The sequence below is a fragment of the Mauremys reevesii genome, linkage group 12 (genome assembly GCF_016161935.1).
Source record: "Mauremys reevesii isolate NIE-2019 linkage group 12, ASM1616193v1, whole genome shotgun sequence".
In the NCBI taxonomy this organism is placed as follows: domain Eukaryota; kingdom Metazoa; phylum Chordata; order Testudines; family Geoemydidae; genus Mauremys; species Mauremys reevesii.
Genome location: NC_052634.1, coordinates 45,424,673 through 45,448,011, shown reverse-complemented (window position 1 = coordinate 45,448,011; position 23,339 = coordinate 45,424,673). Strand labels below are relative to the sequence as shown.

General features: G+C 53.0%; 8 non-coding genes across 8 annotated transcripts; 3 read left to right on the top strand and 5 right to left on the bottom strand.

Moving 5' to 3' along the window:
• Nucleotides 1-1,434: 1,434 nt before the first annotated feature.
• TRNAT-CGU lies at nucleotides 1,435-1,508 on the bottom strand. Its single transcript has one exon. It is a non-coding gene; the product is annotated as a tRNA-Thr (tRNA).
• Nucleotides 1,509-3,344: 1,836 nt separating this feature from the next.
• TRNAK-UUU lies at nucleotides 3,345-3,417 on the bottom strand. The gene has a single exon. It is a non-coding gene; the product is annotated as a tRNA-Lys (tRNA).
• A 1,765-nt stretch (nucleotides 3,418-5,182) lies between these two features.
• On the bottom strand, nucleotides 5,183-5,255 carry TRNAK-CUU. The gene has a single exon. It is a non-coding gene; the product is annotated as a tRNA-Lys (tRNA).
• Nucleotides 5,256-8,387: 3,132 nt separating this feature from the next.
• Nucleotides 8,388-8,460, bottom strand: TRNAR-CCU. The gene has a single exon. It is a non-coding gene; the product is annotated as a tRNA-Arg (tRNA).
• A 2,844-nt stretch (nucleotides 8,461-11,304) lies between these two features.
• TRNAQ-UUG lies at nucleotides 11,305-11,376 on the top strand. Its single transcript has one exon. It is a non-coding gene; the product is annotated as a tRNA-Gln (tRNA).
• Nucleotides 11,377-12,174: 798 nt separating this feature from the next.
• TRNAI-UAU lies at nucleotides 12,175-12,283 on the top strand. The gene is made up of 2 exons: nucleotides 12,175-12,212; nucleotides 12,248-12,283. It is a non-coding gene; the product is annotated as a tRNA-Ile (tRNA).
• Nucleotides 12,284-14,049: 1,766 nt separating this feature from the next.
• Nucleotides 14,050-14,131, bottom strand: TRNAS-AGA. Its single transcript has one exon. It is a non-coding gene; the product is annotated as a tRNA-Ser (tRNA).
• Nucleotides 14,132-19,256: 5,125 nt separating this feature from the next.
• Nucleotides 19,257-19,329, top strand: TRNAK-CUU. Its single transcript has one exon. It is a non-coding gene; the product is annotated as a tRNA-Lys (tRNA).
• Nucleotides 19,330-23,339: the final 4,010 nt, after the last annotated feature.

Below are 23,339 nucleotides of genomic sequence, written 5' to 3'. Positions count from 1 at the left end.
AAGTATATAGAAAGATTTTGCAGTCACTTTGGGCATAACTATGATGATTGTTTCGTGTTTCACACTTAATATCTGGCACCACCACTGCCTTTCCCTTTAGTCTTGTAGTTAACAAAGGGTAAAACTAAACATCTCTTCAGATACAAGGGAGTGTTTGTGTTCATTCCTGTTAGCTACACAGTGGTTTGATGTAGCTGCTTTCAATCCTCCGGCTCTGCTGGGATAAGTAACATTTCAGGGTGTCACTGAACTGAAGGAGGGAGATCACATTTTGACAGGTTACGTCTCCTTTTAAGGGTGTTTGTCTGGCTCGCAGCCCTGGTTCCCAGGTCTCTCCTGAGGGAAGAAAGTTTCTGTGCAAAATATCAAAACTTTTAACAGAGAGGAGGGAAAGGCCATGGCCACATGATGGGGCCAGTATGTACCACAACATGGTTCTTCTATGGGGGATGACTCTGAACACTGACTGATCTCCACTCCCTTGGATTTGAAGAGATGTTTAGTTGGGCACTTGGGAACCTGTAAGGCTGAAGAAGTTTTATGGATGGTGACACTATGATTGAAGGGTTATTTAATGTTGTAGAAATTGTTAAAAACACTTAGCTTAAACTGGAACTGCCTGTTATTAAAGGCTGGTTTCCCCACGTCAGTTCCATAAGCTCTGCTAGAAATGCCCTGGGTTCTCTCCTGCCTCGGTAGGAACTGCAGGGAATCGTCCCCTGCTGCCCTTGGCTCCAGGCTGGTTTTTCTGGGGAGGGGACGTGGAATTGATTTGTTTGCTGTTGAGAAGGGAGCCGGGCCAGTTCTCAAGGAACGAGAACTCCCAGCATCTTCCCAGCCCAGCCCAGGCTGCTGCCCTGTCCCAGCCTCTGTTCCCCTGGGGGCCCTGCGTGTTTGACTCTAGAGCAGGCCAGGAGCAGCAGCTGAGGCAGAGGACAGCCTGGGCCGGGCAGATAAGAAGGAGTTTAGCCAGCAAAAAAGGTAAAATGGCTGGGGAGTATTACCTTGGACTCGACGGCATTTCTCCATTGGTCTGTCTGCTTTGGGGCAGGGACAATAACACGTCCTGCTGCATTCGTTATTTCAAAGGGAGGTTTAGGATTTTCATTCTCACACACGGTGCACAAAGCAGGACTCAACCTTTGCCGTAAACTAAATGAGCTGCTCACAGATTCTGGCAGCCACAATGAGCATTTGGGGGAGAGCTCAGACCTGCCCCTGTCCCAGAGGGAGACAGGGGTCATCTGTGTGGGGACCGGACCACTGACCTACCCGCTCCTAACTCCCAAACCTTCAGTAACTCTATTATCAGTGCCAGTGAGTGTAATTTAAACCATAAGGAAAACCACACTGGGCTAGACCAAAGGCCCATCTAGCTCTGAAACTTCTCTTCTGACAGTAGCCAATAACAGGTACCCCAACATCCAGCCAACAAGGCACCACTGGGAGTTGAACCCAGGATCGTCTGTTTACGAAACAGACGCTTTAGCCAGCTAAGCCATGGTGCCTGTTGGGGGCTAAATTATAGTGTCTGCCCACACCTGACTCTCTGCCATCCCCACCAGGGCCTGACAAGCTTTGCTTGTGTTTGGATTCTGCAAAGCAGAGCAGCAGGTGACATTTCTCTTACAAGTTGTGTGTGAGTGAATCTTTGGCCAGGTCTGCACTACAAAGTTGTTTCAGCAGAATTATATTGCTCTGGTGTGTGAAAAACACACAACGCTCCCTCGGTCGGCAGCTTGTGGCTGGTGCACACACTGCAATGCCACGTCTGGCGACAAAACTGCCCTGTTTTGCTGACAAAATAAAACGACTTCAATGAGAGAGCTAGAGCTTTTTGCAGCAAACTTAAAGTAACAGAGTAAATGCTGCTGTTCATTATATCACCATAACTGGCCTTCCCCAGTATCCCACAATGCCCTCTGTGAACTCGCCTGCCCTGTATTCCTGCTACAGAGGCTGGGCCCCTCCCCTTTCATTGCTCTGGGAAGTTCTGACAGCTGAGCCTGCTGCTCTGCTCCGGCAGCCAGGAGCAAATCACTGCCGTGGATGCTGCTCTCTCCCGCACTGCGAACACAGAGCAGGGTGGCGGGAACTTCCTTACAGTGTAGGGGGGCCACTGGCATCCGAACTGTGACACGCCCATGACACCACTTCCCTCGAGGAGGCTCTTACCTTCTAAACAGGGACGGCTGTTTTAAGTAAAATCACTAAAGGGAAGGAGAAAACTCGAAAGAGGTTCCTCCTGGCACTCATGTGCCTGAACCCGAATACTCTCTCAGTCCTCAAAGAGAGACCTGGAGAAGGAGACTTGCTGAAGCAAAGCCACAGGGGTCTCTGAGGTTTCCCCGGCCCCTCGCCCCTGTCCTGCCTGGCTGATGTCAGCATTTCTCTGTGAGGTCACCACCTCCCCACCACCTTTGACCAATAGTCTGAGGTCCTGCAAAAGGCCTTTGTGATGTCACTGCCACACCCCTCCCTTGCTGTGCTAATGCCCTGCCCCTGGCCAGGCACTGTGGAGGTTTGAGCTACTCCCTGTGGATCACCCCACTCAAGGAGCGTTCGTTCTAGGCAGCAAGCCGGCTAGACAGGAAAACATCAGACACTGCTCCCAATGCTACACTCAGTTTTTCAGAAATTAGTCAACTTTATGGCCAGAAGAGACCACTAGAGCATCTTATTTGACCCCCTGCATATTACAGGCCTCCTGTATGACACAATAGCTACTTTTGGGCAAACACATTCCAGAAAGGCATCTAGTCTTCATTAAATGATATCAAGAGATGGAGAATCCACCACTTTCCCTAGAAGACATTTTTCTCCAGCCCTCAGAACATTTGGTGGCTCTTTGCTATTGAACGAGCTCAACCTGTTTAGCTTATCGAAAGAAGATTGAAAGGTGATTTCACTGAAGTGTTGAAGGGCCTTAATGGAGAGAAAATATTGGGTATGAAAGGGCTCTTTAATCGAGCAGAGAAAGGCATAACAAGACCCAATGGCTGGAAGGTGAAAAGAGACAAATTCATATATTACATCTAAGGCACAAATATTCAACAGCGAGGATGATTCACGACAGGAACAAGCTCCCAAGGAAAGTGGTGGATTCTAATTCTAATTCCTTATGAATATTCTGTGTGTTTGTGTCTGCAGGGGAGGAACATGCTATATGCCCAGAGGACTTTATTCCTCCAGCCTGCAAGGACAGAGGGGATGTCAAAGAGTTGCTTCTTCAACACCCCCCCCCGAAAGGCCCTTCTTAGGAAAGGCAAAATCCTGGAGAGAAAGAGTAACACTGAACAAGACTCCAGAAAGACAGGCTTTTATTATCACAGTGAGAAGTTTTTCACCTGACCAGGGACTTGAACCCTGGACCCTCAGATTAAAAGACTGATGCTCTACCAACTGAGCTAGCCAGGCTCACATATGAAAAGCACAACTTGGTGCAGAGGTGAAGCTAGTCAAGAAAAAGCGAGACGGCCACAATAGGGGAAACCTGCTGCTCTCTCTCTCTTCCCAGCCCTGGCCTGGCCTGGTATTAGAGCTGGTTAAAAAGACGGGAAAATATCGGCATCTACCAGCCATTCATAGCTGTACAAGACTCAGGCACAATACAGAGGTGCCCATCTGTAAGTGCCAAATGGTTGGATTGGCTAATGCAGCCTGTAGACATCCATGACACACTGGGATACAGAGCCAAGTGTCCATCACCATCATTATTTCAAAGGGATAATGATAATGGTAGCAAGGTTCACAACTGACTCAGCAGTGGCATACACCGGTGCATGTTTGGCAGCAACGCGGGGGTGCGTGGGGGGATACGGCGCGGCTGAAGTGGCAAAGCTGGGGGGCACACGATGTGGCTGGAGTGGCAAAGTGGCGGGGGACAACCCAAAAACGGTGGGGCTGGAGCAGCAAAGCTGGAGGGGAGGGACACGGCACAGCTGGAGCAGCAAAGTGGGAGGCGGGGGACAACACAAAAATGGTGGGGCTGGAGCAGCAAAGCAGGGTGGTGGGGGGAAAAACAACGGTGCAGCTGGCAAAGCAGGGGAAAAACAAAAAAAAACCCTACAGGGCGGCCGGAGCCAGTGGACTCCCTGTGCTGCAGAGTGCGCGCCCGGTCTAGTGGGGGCGGGGGGAAGGGGAGGGAGCGGGGGGGAGAGAGAAGGGGGGCGGCCAGCGCTTCAGCGGGGCACTCACCACGCGGCCCCGACTGCCGTGCCGCCTGGCACCCTCACTCCTTCTCTAGACTAACCAGTCCTGATATACTGTAACATGGTTATATTCCACCACCTTCACTGGTTACACCCAACAAAATTAAATATACAGCAGACAGAAACAATCACAGAACCAGACAGAGACCATGCAAATAAACATACAAAACAATACAGAAGGGAGGATTTCACAACTACATCTGTACAGACATAAGGGTTTTCCAGCTGTGTCTATTGATAAGTGAGTTCTTGCCAGACAGGATGCTACCAAACTAAGTTTCCCTTTCTCTGGAGGTGATGGAATATCAGGACAGGATTGTATTCCTCACAGCCCAATCGCACCTTATTTCAATGTGACTAGTTGGGAATGTGAGGATGTGACCATACACTTCCCAGCTTATGGCTGCCTTTGCTGCTTAGCCGAAGAACCAGGCCTCAGACTGTCACAGTAAGAGAAGGCCATTACACAGACAGACAGTGATTTTTTATTCTCTCTTTTATATCTTTATAACTAGCTAAGTGATAAAAATACACCTAAATTCTTAAAGTACAGGCCTTTGCACACTGGCCTGAATATCTATATCCTAATAGTCCTCGAGGTCAGGCAGCCTCTGGGTAAGGGGGTGGGGACTCAGATCCTTTCTCTGGCCAATTGCACCAGGGTCATGTATAAACCAGGGAAGTTCCCCCTAATAGCCAGACCAGATGCCCCCTGTACACTTGTGCTCTGTCCTCATTGCTTCTCTCTCTCCCTTCCCCGCATCCCCCTCTGGGCTTTCTCAGCACCTGGCCCCACAGCACTTCCTGGCAGACAGAGACTGTGTGTTCTAGGCCTGCTCCTGTGGATGTGGCCTCTCTCCTAATTGCTAAGGAAAGGAACCTTTCCAGGAAATGGCCACAGCTTCTGGGAATCCCTGTGTGGCTGTGAACAGAGTTTGGCTTCTGGCACACAAGGCAACTTAAAAGCTGAGCACCTAGACAGGGGCTTGAACCCTGGACCCTCAGGTTAAGAGCCTGATGCTCGACCACCTGAGCTACCTGGGCTTGTTAGGAAACAGCTTCACCATTCACCACAAGAGTGATTATCAGAGTGAGCAGGCAGGCAAAAGAGAGGCAAAAAAAGTCCCAGGAACCCCTCCTCTTTTTCTGCACAGCCACTGCCTGTCAGCAGGATTCCCCCTCCTCCTCCTCAGGGAGACTAAATCTCTGTGTCTAGACTGCCGGTCCATCTGCTGCACCTCAATCCCCCATGCCCGAGCCTCCCTGCCAAAGCCCTGCACCTGGCCCCATACAATTAAGTCTCACTTGTCGCTGGGAACTTAACTTCTTGTGCCCAGAGTGTCTCAGCCCCCTCAGTAGATGACCTGAGAAACATCAGCAGCTGCCCTGCATGCCGGTCTGTGGGTGGCCTTCAGTGGGGTTCAGCACAGCAGGGAGCAGGCTGGCCCTGTGGCTGTCTGCTGGCCACACACAATCATGGTCCTCTCCTCCTCTTGCCCTAGCCTCTGTGGCTTTTAAGCCTTCCCCTGGAGCTGTCAGCACCAGCCGCCTCTGCTCTAGGTGCGCAGAGGAGGAGAGGTGCTGGGCTCCCACCTGCCCAGCCCTGCTTCCTTCAAGCACAGTGGCAAGTGCCAGACTTGTGGGCACCAGGTGAAGCCGTGAGAATCCCAACCCTCAGGTGTCAGTTCTAGAGCCCTGACCCATCCAGCAGGAGGGGAAAAAATCGCTCTTGCAGAGCTGGAGATAGGGAAGTGGAGCAGTAGGAGCTCCAGGGCTTTACCACAAGGTCCCACTGAGATTTGAACTCAGATTGCAGGATTCAGAGGCCTGAGTGCTGCCCATTAAACCATGGAACCAGCTCATGCTGCCTTCTCTGGCCATCAGTGACCCTCATGGGGCCGGCTCATGTAAGGGACTGTTGGCCCCTTACCAAAGCTTAGTGGGGGTTTTGGTTGGCTAGTTCCCAGTCCCAGTAGAAGGGGAAAGGGCCAATGGGAAATCAGGACCCTGAGACTGACAGTCCCCAGGGGCAATGGGGAGAGGCCAAAGCTCCAAGTTAGCCGCACTGACAGGCCAGGCAGTGTAATGAGGGAGTCACCAGGCCAGGGGGTCCCATCCTCCGTGGGAGCTGGCCCTGCCTGGGCCAGAGTGGGGCAGAGCTAAGGAGAGAGCAGGAGCCTGAGAAGAGCCGGGGAGCAGAGCTGGGCAGGTGTAGTGCCAGAAACTGCTCCTTGTAGGATTTTGCTACCTGCAGCAGTTACTGAGACCTGAGGTTGTTCTTATTTGCTGACTTGTCCTAATTGGCTAAAACTTGACAGTGGTGGGGGATGGAAGCATAAAGGCTTCGTCCTCCAAACGACCCTGCCTGGTGTCCATCTGTATCTATTACCTCTTAACACAGGATTGTAAAAAAATAGAGTGAGGTCATTTAAGCATCATTTCTTTTGCAGCTTCATTTACTGTGCTAACAATGTAGCATCCTGACACCAATACTTCTGCCCACGTGCCCTGTGGGTTGGATTCATTTTAGTGGGACACGGGACATGTGGAGGATAATTTAAACTCTTAATTTCCTTAGGGTTTCCCTTTAATATACTTCTCTGCTGGTGCAATTTCTGTCCATTGCACGTCTATTGTATTTATTACAATAGCACAAGTAAGTCACACAAGTGACACAGTCTAGGGGCTTGGCTACACTTGCAAGTTAGAGCCCATTAAAGCAGCCCCGGGTGCCCTAACTCCTGAGGTGTCCACACTCGCAAGGCACATGGAGCACCTGGGCTCTGCAGCTGGAGCTCTCCTGGTAATCCACCTCCATGAGAAGCATAAAGCTCGCTGAACCCTGCTGAAATACCCGGGCATCAGTGTGGATGACGTGTTGCATCACTGCACTGTGTTTGGCCTCAGGAAATGTCCCATAACCCCCTGAAGTCAAGTGCCCACTCTGGTCATTGTTTTGAAATCGGCTGCAGGCATGCGGATATCCCCTTTCAAAGCTCCGTTTCTGACAGCCGGCTGCTTATCTGCTCCGGGACAAAGCAACCATTAGTGTGGAATGCTGCTGCTGTTTTGAGTGTGTATGAGGGGAGGTGGGGTCTGCTCCTGTCCGAACACACAAGTCAGCATGCTGACACACTCTCAGCCCCCCAAACACACTGTCACTCCCCCCACGTACACACAACACACTCCCTGTCACACTCCACCCCTGTCCCCCATTTGAAAAGCACGTTGCAGCCACTTGCACACTGGGCTAGTTACCACAGTGCACTGCTCTCTGTGGCATTGCCAGAGCTGCTAGTGTGGCCACTCCAGTGCGCTTGCAGCTGTCAGTGTGAACACACGGCAGCGGTTTCCCTGCTGTGGTTTAACTCCCAGCGCTCTACCTCTGCAAGTGTAGCCAAGCCCTACATTTCCCAAACCAACCGAACTCAGTAACTGCCCTCCACCACCACATGCAGGGAGTAGGGGCACCGTGGAGCACACGCCGCACTTACTAGCTCAGCCTTGTGCATGCTGGGGTGGCCACCTCCCCATTGATGAGACCTGGTCCCACCATCTCGGCGGAGCTCCAGTCTGCCCTGCTGCCATCCCTATCTGTGTTGTCTTCTCTAGCAGTTGACTGGAAGGTGAGCATTGGCCGCATGCCATGTAGCCGTGTTGTCTCGAAGGGCGAAAGCAGGAGGAATGGTGCCTTCATTGCCCACCCAATATTCCATAACATAGTTAAGGAAAATATTTCTCAATGAATTCTCAGTAAAAGATCAGAAGCAGCCAGTGTCCGCATCAGTCTACGAGCACTGGTATTTTCTTGAAACTTGTCAGACCAACCTAACACCTAACACCCATTTGAAGTTCTTCTTTTCACACTGTTGCTCATTCTCAGGTTCTGCTTTGTCTCCAGACAGATCCATTCTCTTTCAGTACAGCCTTGCTCTTTCTGTCTGTTTCACTCACTGAGGTGTCGGAGTAAACACTCCCCTTCCTTCTATTCTCAGACAAACACTAGTATTAAGTGTTTCTTACTGATGGGTCTAGAAAGCATTTGTCAAGTGGAAGATGCTGTTTCTCAGGGATTGCTCCCAAGATCCAGCACTTTGGGTTCAAACGTCTCCCAGTTTCCTTGGTGAAAATAACACCAAGGCTTTGTTGCAATATACAAGGAGAAAAGAGTTTTGCCACCCCAGATGGGACTTGAACCCACAATCTCTGGCTTAGGAAGCCAATGCCTTATCCATTAGGCCACTGAGGAGCAGTAAAAAGAAGGATGGAAATTCCCTCTCAGGATTGCACATTCCTCACATTCACTCAGAAGCCAAATACTCCATTTAATGGCCTTACAGAAACGTCTGCATCCCCTGGCAGCGAGGCAACTGGGCAGGTGGCTGACAGAGCTGAGCACCACCTTTCTGCCAGCCATCGTTAGAGAAGAACCCCACCCTAGAGTCACCCCTCCCTCCTTCAGCACCTCCACGGCTGTGGCTCTGAGCGGCAGTAGGATGATTAGGGGGCGAATCCGGGGCTGGAAGGGGGGTAAGGTCGGCCTGTAAGGAGGAACCAGGTGGGGCAGACCCAGGGGGAGGCTGTGGGCTGCTGGTCGGTTGTTGGGATCCGAGCTCTAGATCAAAGCTGCACAGTGACCTGACCCCAGGGTTACAGGGCTGACATAGTGACCCCCTTACTGGCCTCGGTGACCCCCAAACCCTTGTTACTAAGGGCATTGAGGAGTCTCTGTCCCTTAATAACTTCTGGGAGCTCCCCAGCAGGCTGCGGGCGTCAGACGCCTCCTGCCTCACAGGTTAGACTCATGGCGCTGTGCCAGCTGCCCCCTCGCTTGCAGGCCCAGTGTAAGAAGCAGGAGGCCCGGTGCTGGCAGAAGAGGGTTTTGATTAATCGACCTCTGTGTTATGGACACAGGACACTTCCACTCAGTAGCATAACTGGGGTGGAGCAGGGGAAGCAGCTAAGGGTGCCGGGTTCCTCCGGTGGGGGTGTGGAGCAGCCGTTCGTTTTCCTGTTCGCACTCCTCTGTGGTGTGAAAATCGGGGAGGGGAGGCGGAAGCCCCTCTTCCCTCCCGAAATGACGTCCAGTGGGGGAAGCCAGGACAACAGGGTGGGGCGGCAAGTGGTGGCCAGACTCTCACCGCCAGGGTCTAGTCTAGCTCAGGGTCCAGCTCAACTTCCTCCCCGCGCCACTGGCCCCCAGTCCCCTTCCACCACCAGGTCAACCCGGGCACTAGGGCAGGAACGGGGTGAGGCAGCAAGTCAAGCTGAGCAAGGCAGGCAAAAGCGAGTCTTGTCTTCATGGGCCGCTCCCAATGACGTCCTTTTTGTGTGCAACTGCTGCAAAAACATCCCAGACAGAGAAGCAACAGGCCAAAATACTGCCGCTCAGTTGGGAGAGCGTTAGACTGAAGTTCTAAAGGTCCCTGGTTCAATCCCAGGCTTTGGCAGGCCCTTTCATCCCTCTCTGCACAGGGGTGGCTTGTTTTCTGGGAGCACAGTGGTCCCTGCGCCCAAGGTGAGTCCCTGAGCTTGGGCTCTGCAGTAGGAAAAGATATTGTGGGCTTCTGCCCCTAATTGGCTGGCCTGACATTTAACAATGAGGGACAGGAGCTGTCTCTCCTAAGTGAGTTATTGGTGGACCCAATATGGCAGGAAGAGAGTGCTAGAGGGGGTGCTGGGCAGTGACAGGCAGGTATAGAGGTAAAACTCTTCTGTGCAGCTGAGGGAGGGCAGTGCCAGGGAAGGGGCATGTGTGAAAGTGGCCCTGTGGAAGGGAGTTGGGGGCCCAGGAGGAGGCACTTGATGTTCAGTGTCTTGGAGCAGCTGGGCTTGGACATGGTGGGTGTTCAGGAAATGCACATTAACAACTCTAGGGTAGCTTGATGGGCAGAGGGTGATTGGAGGAAGGGCCCATCTCTCTGGTCCTCCAGGCCAGGGAAGAATGATGGGGTTGGAGTCTTGTTCTTCACATTCGCAGTGCGAGTACAGAAGGGGCTGGAGCTCCAACCAGGGAGGGCATTACTGGTGGCTTTGTGCTCCATGGCACTGGTTACTGCTATATTAGTGTGTATGGTCCCCAGCTAAGGCATGAAAGGAAATTTCTATGAAGGAACTGGCTCCCTTCCTCTGGACTGCACGGTGTTTGGTGTCGGGGGGGATTTCAATTGTTGCACCGGCCTAAGGACTGCTGGTCCTGTTTTCCTGACCGTCAGAGGAAACTCTTCTACGATGAGCACTACCTGGTGCAGGTCTATAGCGAGGTCGGCTTAGAGAACCTGTTTCTGCACAGTGAACCAGTGGAGGGTGGGCAGTAACCTCCTATTCCTCTGACCCGAGCTCACACCGGCCGCAGAGGGGATACACCTTTCTGCGGGGACAGGCCAGGAGTCGCACTGACCGGATTTCCGTGAAGGAGAGCACGTCGACAGCCCAGTGCAGGGTGGTGCCAATGGACAGTTCAGATCACGCAGCTCTCACCGTATGCTCAATGTGGGCAATTCCCTGACCCACGGCAGAGGATATTGGAAGCTGAACATCCAGAGCTTGCAAGATAAAGGAGCAGGGGGGCGAGGCCTGGCGGTGTTGGCAGAACGGGAAAGCATCAGAGGGTTCTGTGGCAACCAGGGGGATTGATGCGAGTCGGTGAGGGAGGAGTTAGCAGCTTTGTTCCGGCGGCTGGGGAAACACCACAACATTAAAGAAACCAACAGTGTAAAGTCCTGCAGTGTCACCTGTGGGATTTCCACAAGAGCATCCAGGCAGGGGAGCCAGTCAGTGTGTGACTGTACGATCGGATCAAGCAACAGCTGCCTGAGTTCCAGGAGATGAGGCTGCAGTTGGCTGATATGAGCGGGAGCATCTAGTGAAGGGAGGAGCAGACTCCCCTGACATTTTTGCAGCCTGCACGGAATGGAGACAAAGCAGGGGGATGCAGGGACTCAGGTCAGGACCCACGGATCCGGTAGTGCAGGACCACAGTCACTGGAGGAGGAGAGAGAGACCCGCGAGAGGAAGCTGATGGTGGGAAGCAATAAGTGCAGAGGGCAAACCAGCTGAGAGTCACAGGGGTCTAGAAAATGAACCAGTAGCAGGTCCCATGGTGTAATGGGCAGCACTCAGGACTTTGAATCCTGGAATCTGAGTTCAAATCTCAGTGGGACCTTGTAGAGATATGTTGCTTTGCTACAAAGTACTGGAGCTCAATGTGTTTGGCTACCTTCTCTCAGGTAGAGAGTGAGGTTTTTCCCTCCTGCTGGGTGACTGATCCCCACTGGAGATAGGTCTTTGGTCTGGCTGGTTCAATGGGCTGGCGGCTACAGGTTGGGGTCCAAGAACTTAACAGTCTGGCTAGAGATTCCTGTGGTTTGACCATATGGTTGTTTCTCGCTGCTTCACCTGATGTCCACAACTTTGGTCCCTGCAGCTGTCACATGCTTCCTCTTGCTCACATGGCATTTAAAGGAAGGAGGGCCAGGGCCAGGCTTCATAGTCAGGGCTAGGCAGGAGGGAGGCAGAGTCCCAGGCTGGAGCCCAGCACACCTCTCCTCCTCTGGGCACCTGGGGTGCTGTTCCCCCCTGTTCAGGCACCTCTGGGGCCCTGCACTTCACACAGCTCTCCCTGATTTCAGCTGTTAGTGAGGGAGCCTCACTGCTAGCGCAGACTGGGCAGTTTCTTGCATGAGAGACACTGTCCCAAAGCAGGACTAATGCTTAGAGCTGGTTCTCAGTGATTTCAGATCTGTTGGTCTGCAGCAAGACTCTCCATTGAGTCTGAACCAGCTCTGTTATTACACAGGGAAGAACAAAAGGGTCAAATGGTGCCTGGAACCCTTAAGAAGAATCCACCCCACTGAGTACAACACTTGTTGCTACCTGCTCTCAGCCCCACTGAGAATGTTTTGGGGGGGTCACTCCTTGGCTTTATCAGCCTAGGGGTCTCAGAAAATCTTAATTAACAGGTGCTCCAGTGGCGCAATTAGTTAGCGCACAGTACTTATAGGGCAGTGCTGAGAGGAGCTGTGCTGAGAGGAGCTATGCTGAGGTTGTGAGTTCAAGCCTCACCTGGAGCACTGGTTTTCATTAACCAAATGGCATCACCCCCTCATTTGGCCCTGTGGAATGTAGAATTCCAGCCCTGGGACACTGAGACAGGGAAGGAGTCAGAAATGCCCCCTTCACTTATTAGCTTCTCTCCAGAGCACAGGTCAGAATCTACCTTCCTTTCTCCCCCCCCAGCCCCTGTGCTGGGATCCCTCAAGCAGAGCCTGGAGTCCTGCCCATGGCATCTGTACTATTAACACAGACTAAGTGACAGGGACAAAACACTCAAATCCCGCCTGGTGCGGGGAGCCAGGTTTGCTCTTCAAATTCTGTCCTTGGTACATTTCCAGGCCTGGGAATGTCCCACAACAGCATTGAATGGGAAGCTGCCTGCAGAACAGTGACACTGCACAGAGCTCCTGTGGAGGAGGGGTGGGAATTAGTAACATTTTGAGGATCATTTGGGAAATGAGCCTTTGCTGACAAGGTTTGTCTCTGTTCATATTTCACCTTCAGGTGTTATGTTGAGGGATCTTTAGTATATTTTTGTGAGGTTAATAACTATCTCCTCAACTTTATTTACTCAACTTAAAAATTGGTGTCACTTGATTTTTGCATCTCCCTGTGAAAATACAACTGACACGTGTGGCTTTCTACAGGGGGTCATGATGTTAAAGTTGGGGAATTCAGTCTCTGTACTTCTGGGGGGTGGTGTTGCTTTTTTACAGCTGCCTCACGTCCAGGCACACTGGGCTATTAGCTGCACCCACTGTCCTTGCCAGGGGCCCCTGCTGAACCCTGGAGCTGCACTGCAGTGCTGGGGTGACTCTGCAGGTGGAGAAGCTGCTGTGGAGCAATGTAGAGCAGGTGCAGGAAGGAGACGGGGTCACTATTCTCATGCTGAACTGCAGTTTTCCATATTTGGGACTAGATTCATAGACTTAAGGTCAGAAGGGACCATTATGATCATCTAGTCTGACCTCCTGCACAATGCAGGCCACAGAATCTCACTCACCCACTCCTGTAACAAACCCCTAACCTATGTCTGAGTTATTGAAGTCCTCAAATTGTGGCTTAAAGACCTCAAGGTGCAGGGAATCCTCCAGGAAGTGACCTGAGCCCCATGTCAGAGGAAGTCGAATGTCCGAGAACAATTCTAGGGGAAGGTGAACGCAGAGCAATGACACTGGAGATGCCCAGACCTCCAAAGTGGAAATTAATAATGGGAAGATCATTTGTGAAATTAGTCGTCACTGACAAGCTTTGTCTCTGTTCCTATTTCACGCTGTGGTGTTAGTTAGAGGAATCAGGACAGATTTTTACTATATTAATTAAACACTTAATTGTATTTAATCAAGCCAAAAACTTAGTATCACTTATTTTTTCTCTGTCCTAGCAAGAATGAATTGAATTTTGTGACTTTCTGGAAAGTGCAGCGAGATTAAATGTGGGAAATTCAGTCTCTGTGTTTGTGAGCTGATGTTTTCCTCTCACAGGTCAGTGCCTGCATTGAAATACCCAGAGGGATCTAAGGGCTGGTGTACGCTGAGCACTGAATTGGCAGAGCGACGTCTCTCAGGGTGTGACCCTCCCCACACCCATAGAGGTAAGGTGACCTAAGCCCGGGTTACAGGGATGGGAAAAACCCTCCAGTCACTGTCTACTCCAAAGTGCTATAGCAGTGCCACAGCAGCATTTTAAGTGTAGACAGAGTGAAACTAGATTTATCTCCAGTTCGCACTGTGGATGCTCAGGCACTAAGACTACAATAATAACAACAGCAGCGCAGCGCTTGCGTAGTTGGCAGGATTCGAACCTGCGCAGGGAGACCCCAATGGATTTCTAGTCCATCGCCTTAACCACTCGGCCACAACTTCTTGACATGCATTGATTTCACTGCATGATGATTTTGTTCTCACTGAATTGTCACTTCAAATTGTTTGCTCAGACCAGCTTCCCGAGCACACTCACGGCTGCGCATCAGTGTAAATGTGTTCTGGGCTGAACAGCGAGAATTCCTGACCATTTCTCTTCCGGCTGGAGCAGCATGAGAGTGTGTTTGTGTGAACGACATTGCTGTAGATTGTTGTTCATTCCCCATTCTGACAATTCAGACAGTCCCTTTCCTAGTCAAATCTCCAGCACATCGTTCCAATAGCAGGGGGCAGGATTTCTCTGGGGAACTGAAATTTTTCAGAGGGCTGGTGCGTGAATTCAGCCTTACATTTCATCTCTGATGTTTCATGGACTAACCACAGCAGCAGAAAGAAAGAGCCGAGCCAATATCTCCCTGGCAGGGATGCGGGTGCCACGACCCCTCTGTCTGACCGTCGCCATTGCAGGAGAGAAGGGTTCACTGGCATCGAATGCCCTGGCTCAGACAAGAGACACAGGAAGATTTTGCTTTTCATGGATCTGTGCAAAGGAAATTTTGTCTCTGTGTGAAACTGAGGTCAGAAATGAAACGTCCACATGGTGGCCCAATGTTCTAGGGAATGTGGGTGAAGGACTCGGGCTGAGAAATGATTTAACAGGGGTTTGTTTCAATTTATTGCCCTGATTAAAATCTATGGCTAAAAGGCAGCCACTGTTGTTAGTACTTGTACCTGTGTAGGGACACCCCAGTGGGTGTCAAGTCCATTGCCTTCACCAGGGGCAGTCGATTATTTTATCAAGGTACAAATTTCTTGGCCAAGGCCTAGGCTCCAGAGAAAACAATACACTGTTGATAAGAAGAAGTACATCAAAAGATTTTGCAGCCACCATGGGCATAACCATGATGTGTCGTGTTTCACTCTTTATACCTGGCGCCACCTCCTTTCCCTTTAGCCTTGTAGTTGACCAAGGGCAAAGCTGAACATCTCCTCAGATACCAGGGAGTGTTTATGTCCATTCCTGTGAGCTACACAGGGGTTTGATGTTGCTGCTTTCAGTCCTCTGGCTCTGCCGGGATAAGGAACAATTCAGGCTGTCACTGAACTGAAGGAGGAAGATCAGTTTTTGACAGGCAGAGGGACGCCTCCTCTTAAAGGTGTTTGTCTGGCTGGCAGTCCTGGTCCCCAGGTCTCGCCCGTGGGGCTCCAGCAGTTTTGGGACCGGGTCACTCCCTTGGCCCCACCAGCCACCCCCAGGGGTCCCGTCAGTGCAGCGGAGCTGAGCAGCGTCTGCCTGCTCGCTCCAGTGGCTGCCGGCACCTCCCAGAGTCTGCACGCCCTCCTTCCCCACCCCCCACCCCCCAAACTCCCTCCCAGAGCCTGCACCCCACCCCTCCTCCTGTTCCCCCCGCTCCTGCCCCAGCCCAGAGCCTGCACCCAGCACCCAAACTCCCAGAGCCATAACAAGGAATTTTTGTGCCCGAGGCAAGGGCCGGCTCCAGGATCTTTGGCGGCAGGTCCCTGAGTCCCTGTCGGAGGGAAGGACCTGTCGCCCAGTTGCTGCCAAAGAAGCAGCAGCGGTAGAGCTGCCGCCAAAGTGCCGCTGATTGGGGTAGAGCTGCGCCCCTCCACTTTGCGCACCCGAGGCAAGTGCCTCAATTGCCTCACCCTTGTTACGGCGCTGCAAACTCTATCCCAGAGCCTGCCCCCCAGAACCCCTCCCCCACCCAAACTCCCTCCCAGAGACCAGCCTCTCACCCCTTCTGCACCCAAACTCCCCCCAGATCCTGCACCCCAGAACCCCTCCCCCACCCAAACTCCCTTCCATAGACCAGCCTCTCACCCCTTCTGCACCCAAACTCCCCCCAGAGCCTGCACCCCTCCTGCACCCCAATCCCCAGCAGGGGGGCAGGGGTTTGAAATGAATTTAAACACTCAGCATTTTCCTGTGCAAATCAATAAAGACCTAGCAGAGCTGTCCAGCAGCTGAAATCAGTTCCAGTCCTCGGCGTCTCTAAGAGGGACACTCGGTAGCTGAGGCACGTGGGACACCTCTGTGGTGAGGACAGGTGAAAAAATGCTGGATTCAATGAAAGCTGAGCCCATAGGAGGGGAAGGTGAACGGCAGCACCACACAGGGCCATAACACTCAGACACGGGGCTTCGCTGTCACTGCCCCTGTGTTTTCCATCATTTCTATCCTAAGGAACACACCCTCCCCCTCCCCCACACACTGTCACACACAACCTTCTCCCCTTGAGCCCCATCCCACCCCTACCCCTCTCCCCCACACACACCACGGGACACAGCCTCTCGGTGAGTTACTCAGATGGGGGCTTGTCTCTGCATCTCCCCAACAGGGGAGCAGAGAGCCGAAAGGGCCACAGGAGACCAATGGAGCTAGGCAGGGATAGAAAAGACTTCCCCTCTCTTCTCCTTTCAAGAGTCTTGTTAATCTCACCCATGGGACGTTCCAGCACCGGGTGGGCTCAAAGCACTAACCTTCCCCTCAGCAACGGAAGGGGGAACCAGCTCTATCACATGGAAGGAGGCTCCCCACCTCTGCTGCTGCCATCCTGCAGCCTTTCATATGGATTTGTTTTAGCTAATGCAACCCCCTCAACCCCTAATCCATCGATGAATCAAGGAGAAAAGACACTCACTCAGGCACCAGAGGTGCAATGGGTTAGTGCCCAGTACTTACAGAGCAGTACTGAGTGGAGTCATGCTGAGGTTGTGAGTTCAAACCTCACCTACAGCCCTAGTTTCCTTTAAGCAAATGGCTTCTGCCAATCATTTTGTCCTGCAGAAAATACAATTGCAGCTCAGAAGACACCGGGGTCCCCTTGCTTTACAGAGAGCAGGGCAGATTCCACAGATCTACCAGGCTCTGCTCTCCACCAGCCGCCTGTGTCAGGAGGGGTCAAGCAGAGCCCAGAGCACTGCCCCCGACTCCCCCTCAGTCTTTGCTCCCCAAACCACCTGTGTGCTCACCCTCTTCGCTGTGAGACTCAAACTCTGCCTTGCTTTCTCTATGTTGGGGGGCGGGGGTTCATCTGTCGTGTTGATGTGCATGTGGGTCCTGTGCGATTTTGGTGGATGCCTGGCATAGTTTTGTGTGCGTGGGTGTGTGTATGATTTTTGCATGCAGATTGTTTTTTGCTTAGTATTCTTTTGGTATGTGGGTTTTGTGTTTCCTGTTGTGGGCTTTTGCTGTATTTTTGGTGTGGATTTGTTCTTTCTATGTTTTGTGTGGCTTTCCCTTATGGGTATATGCCTCTGTGTGCTGTGTGGGCTTGGTTTTTGTTTATGTCTGTGTGGGCCTGTGCAGTCTGTGATTTTCTCATTCTCTCTGTGTGTGTTTGTCTCTCTGTTTGTATCTTCATGTGTAAATTCACTGGAACTTTTCAAAATCTGCACACCTTTGCCAATTTTCACCAGGATTTTTCTCCATTAACAAATTCTCACTTGTTCCCTACCAGTTGGTGACCATTGCCCCAGGGGCCTGTCAGTCTCTGGGTCCTGATTTCCATTGACCCTTCCCCTTCTATTGGGACTGGGAACTAGACAACCAAAAAAAACCCACTCAGTTTTAGTAAAGGGCCAACAGTCCCTTACACAAGCCAGTCTTGTGAGCGTCACCAATGTCCAGAGATGGCAGCACAAGCTGCTCCCATGGTGTAATACACAGGCCTCTGAATCCTGTAATCTGAGTTCAAATGTCAGTAGGACCTTGTGTTAGTGGGTGGTAAAGATCTGGTGCTCAAAGTGCTTTCCTAGCTCCACCTATATAAGAGTGAATCATTTCCCTCCTGCTGGGTGACTCCTTCCCACTGGAGCCAGGTCTTTGGTTGGGGTCCAGAAGTGGCTGTGGCTGTCTGGTGGGTGGGATTCTCACTGCTTCACCTGATGCCCCCAAGTTTGGTGCTTGTGGCCACACCTTTCCTCTTGCCCACATGGCACTTGAAGAAAGCAGTGCAAGGGCCAGGCTTGATAGGGAGGCAGAGTCCCAGGCTGGAGCTCAGCACCTCTCCTCCTCTGGGCACCTGGAGCAGAGGCGGCTGGTGCTGACTGCTCCAAGGGAAGGCTTCAAAGCCACAGAGCAACTGAGGGCGGGGCTAGATGAGGGCAGGCCCATGCCTATGTGTGGCCAGCAGACAGGCAACAAGACTCCCGGCCAGCCTGCTCCCTGCTCCCTGCCATGCCAAACCCCCACTGAAGGCCACCCGCAGACCACCATGCGGGGCGGCTGCTGATGCTCTGTGGCCAACAACAGAAGACAGTAGGAAAGCAGGGCCAGCCCCCATGGTGGAGCCTCTGACTGTTCCCACTCATGGTCCTCACTTTTGCAGTGGGGCAGGAGATTTTTACCCCAAGAGGCTTTTCCCCAGCTGGTGAGAAGCAGAGAAACACCCAGGCTCCCAAGGTGCTATGTAGCAACCCCCCTCCAGCACAGGGACAGGCGCACACTTGGAAGAGGGAAACTCCTCCACACACTAGCCCGGGCAGCCGCCCATTTTCTTTGGCAAGTCAGGAAGGGCAAAGGCGAGACTGGAAGCACCTGGGGCTCATGCCCCAGCCTTTGTGACACCCAACCCCCAACTCCTTCCTGGGGCTCTAGCTGAAGCCAGAGTATTGGCCTGAGCGGCCAAGAAGAGGTTCCAGCCCTGAAGGGAGCAGGACTTTCAGCACAATGGTAAAACTGCAGCAATACAACCGTAAAGTGACTTGAACTTTCAATCACTTGAGCCAAAGTCAGATATCTTAGTCATTAGACCACTTCACACACTTTTTTGGAAAAGGTGGACACTGTGTTTCTTGGGTCATCTACTGAGGGGGGGAGGGAGACTCTCTGGGCACAAGAAGTCGAGTTCCCAGCAAGATGTGAGATGTAATTCTATGGAGCCAGGTGAAGGACTTTGGCAGGGAGGCTCAGGCATGGGGAATTGGGGTGCAGCAGACGGACTTGCTGTCTAGGTGCTTAGATTTAGTCTCCCTGAGGAGGAGGAGGAATCCTGCTGACAGGCAGTGGCTGAACAGAAAGAGGAGGGGTTCCTGGGACTTTTTTTGCCTCTCTTTTGCCTGCCTGCTCACTCTTGTGCTGAACGGTGAAAATGTTTCTCAACAAGCCCAGGTAGCTCAGGTGGTAGAGCATCAGGCTCTTAATCTGAGGGTCCAGGGTTCAAGCCCCTGTCTAGGCACTCAGCTTTTAAGTAGCCTTGTGTGCCAGGACCCAAATTCTGTTCACAGCCACAGCTGGATTCCCAGAAGCTGTGGCCATTTCCTGGAAAGGTTCCTTTCCTTATCAATCAGGAGAGAGGCCACATCCACAGGAGCAGGCCTAGAACACGCAGTCTCTGGCTGGCAGGAAGCGCTGTGGGGCCAGGTGCTGAGAAAGCCCAGAGGTGGAGCAGCAGAGATGGGGGGAAGGGAGAGAGAGAAGCAATGAGGACAGACCGTAAGTGTAAGGAGAGTCTGTTCTGGCTATTGTTGGGAACTTCCCTGGATTTTACAAGACCCCAGTGGAATTGGCTGGCGGAAGGATCTGAGTCCCCACCCCCTTACCCAGAGGCTGCCTGACCCCAAGGACGCTCTTTCTACTCTGGTGTGTGGTAGAGTCCTCGTAACCCCAACAAGGCTGGGCCCAGGAATCCTGGGGGGCTTGACCCCCCCAATCTTGTCATGATCACTTGAACAGGGCTACAGCGTCTCCACTCTGGGCACGTCCCTGACCCACTCCTCATTGCATGTGCTTCAAGCAAACACCATTTACTACCCAGCAATCAATGTAAAACATAAGGAAAGATGGGAAAGGAAAACACGTCACCCTGTTCTGCGGTGCAGGGAGATCACAACCAGCGTCTCTGGAGGGTCAGGGCAGGTCACAGTCTCTCCCTCACATGTCCCAGGCCTCCTCCCCAGGCCCTGGCTGTGCTGCAGGGACACCACGGGCTGGACACTTGCTCTGGCAGTGGCCACATGCTCTAGGGACAGGCCCCTTGTTCCCAATGTCTGCCACCCACATAGAGCTGGTCCCATGGTGTAATGGGCAGCACTCAGGACTTTGAATCCTGCAATCTGAGTTCAAATGTCAGTGGGACCTCCTGGAGATATGTGATTTTGCTGCAAACCCCTGGAGCTCAATGTGCTTGGCTACCCTCTGTCAGGATGAACTAGAGTGAGGTTTTTCCCTCCTGCTGGGTGACTGATGCCCACTGGAGATAGGTCTTTGGTCTGGCTGGTTCAATGAGCTTAACAGTCTGGCTAGAGAGTCCTGTGGGTTGACCATATGGTTGTTTCTCACTGCTTCACCTGATGCCCACAACTTTGGTCCCTGTACCTGCAGCTGCCACACTCTTCCTCTTGCCCATATGGCATTTAAAGGAAGGAGGGCCAGGGCCAGGCTTCATAGTCAGGGCTAGGCAGGAGGGAGGCAGAGTCCCAGGCTGGAGCCCAACACACCTCTCCTCCTCTGGGCACCTGGAGCAGAGGCAGCTGGTGCTGACAGATCCAAGGGAAGGTTTAAAAGCCACAGAGCAACCAAGGGCAGGGCAAGAGGAGGGGAGAACCATGCCTATGCGTGGCCAGCAGACAGCCACAGAGACACCCAGCCAGGCTGCTCCCTGGCATGCCGAACCCCCACTGAAAACCACCCACAGCCAGCTGCTGATGCTCTGTGGCCAACATCAGAAGACGGTAGGAAAGCAGGGCCAGCCCCCCTGGTGGGGCCTCTGACCGTTCCCACTCAAGGTGCTGACTTTGGCAGTGGGGCAGGAGATTTTACCCCAGGAGGCTTTTCCCCAGCTGGCGAGAAGCAGAGAAACACCCAGGCTCCCAAGGTGCTATGTAGCAAGTACCCTCCAGCACAGGGACTGGGGCACACTTGGAAGAGGGAAATTGCTCCACACGCTAGCCTGGGCAGCCGCCCAGTTTCTTTGGCAAGTCAGGAAGGGCAAAGGCAAGACTGGAAGCACCTGGGGCTCATGCCCCAGCCTTTGTGACACCCAACCCCCAACTCCTTCCTGGGGCTCTAGCTGAAGCCGGAGCATTGGCCTGAGCGGCCAAGAAGAGGTTCCAGCCCTGAAGGGAGCAGGACTTTCAGCACAAAGGTAAAATTGCACAAGCACAACCACGAAGGGACTTGAACCCTCAATTGCCTGATTCAAAGTCAGATGCCTTATCCATTAGGCCACACGGTCATAGAAACAAAACCTTTCCAAGCACTTATTTGGAAAAGGCAGACACTGTGTTTCTCAGGTCCTCTACTGAATGGGGCCGAGACTCTCTGGGCACAAGAAGTCGAGTTCCCAGCAAGATGTGAGACAATTCTCTGGAGCCAGGTGCAGGACTTTGGCAGGGAGGCTCAGGAAGCGGACGGACTGGCTGTCTAGGTGCTTAGATTTGGTCTCACTGAGGAGAAGGAGGAATCCTGCTGATAGGCAGTGGCTGTGGAGAAAAAGTGGGATCTCCAGGCTGCTCAGGTCTCCTTCTTCCAGCTCCTCATCTGGCTGAGCTGCTCCACTGGCCTAGACAAGTCCTCTGCATGCACAGCAAATAGCCCAAGAGCCATTTCTGCCCAAACCTGTGCTGGGGGGTGAGCTTCTGTCTTCCCTGTCTCATCTGCGCTAGAGCAGACCACTAGATTGAGAGAGACAGTCAACAACTATTAAGGCTAAGATTATATAAAGGGGGTCCCAGAATCTGTGACTTTCAGAGATCTCAGGGACATTTTCCTCCTCAGCCCTGGGGCAGCAAGACTGGAGCTGTCGGCCGGTGGGGGCCTCACAGCTATCAGCCACCAGTGTCGGAAGGGGCTCCCACAGGCCCATGCCACCACGGATGGACCCCACAGCTCCCAGCTGTTGTGGGTGGATCCCAGAGCTCCCAGGTACCACATGTGACAGGGGGACCCTGGAGCTCCCAGTCGGGTGACTGCGTTATAAGTCCAGTCAGCGGTGCTGCGGGGCTCAGGCAGGCTGGTCCCTACATGTCCTAGGGCACCGCGCTGCGCCCTGGAAGTGGCCAGTAGGTCCCCCCTGCTGCACCGCTGACCAGGAGCCGCCCGAGGTAAGTCTGCACCCCAACCCCCTGCCCCAGCCCTGAACCCCCCCCAAACCCAGAGCCCCCTCTTGCACCCCAGAGCCCTCACCCCCCTGCACTTCAACCTCCTGCCCCAGCCCAGAGCTTCCTCCCACACCTGGAACCCATCATCCCTGCCCCCACCCCAGAGCCATCACCCCGTCCTGGACCCCAACCCCTGCCTCAACCCACAGCCCTCCTGCACTCTGAATCCTCGGCCCCATCCTGCAGGCTGGAGCCCCCTCCTCCACCCCAAACCCCACATCTCCCCACAGCTCCCACAGGCAGACCCTGGGGCTCCCAGCAGCCATGGGTGGCCGGGGAGCCCCCACAGCCCCACCCCACTGCCTATGGACCCTGCAGCTCCTACGAGTGGACCCCAGACCTCCCAGCCGCTGTGGATGGACCCAGGATTTCCCAACAGGCCTTGATGGCATGAGGACCCTGCAGCCCCACATCATTGCTAATAGACCCTGCAGCTCCGAAGCCCCTGGAGCTCCCGGCCGCCACAGGCAAGAGAGGGAGCCCCCAGCGCTCAGATACTGCAGGCAGAGCCGGGAGCTCCCAGTCACTGCGGGGGTGAGGAGAAGCCGCAGCCCCCGGCCACTGCAGATGGCCCTGTAGCTCCCAGCTGCCACAGGTGGATGCCAGAGCCCCCAGCTGCCATCGGGACCCCCCGGCCCCCACGGGCAGGAACCGTCACCCTTCGACCGGCAGAAAACAGAGGTGCGCAGAAACCCATTGCGCCCTGTGACCCCTCGGTGCTGCGGCTTCTCGCCAGGCAGGCGGCGGCGCCCCGTAGTTTCCCCTGGAATTGAATTTCGGGGGGGTTTTTGAATTTACGGGGGGGGGGGTGTCAGGGCCAATGAGATATATAAAAGAGATGTGAATAAAGTAAATGTTTTGTTAGGATAATGCAAATTTAATATAAGGTTAATGCAAGTTACACATAACAGGTCTAGATTTCTAAAAATATATATAATTAAAAAAAATGTATTTAATTTAAATTGACTTTTGAAAAGTAAGCCATCATGGGATAAGAGGAAGTCCTCTCATGGATCAGTAACTGGTTAAAATTTTGGAAACAAAGGGTAGGAATAAATTATCAGTTTTCAGAATGGAGAGATAAATA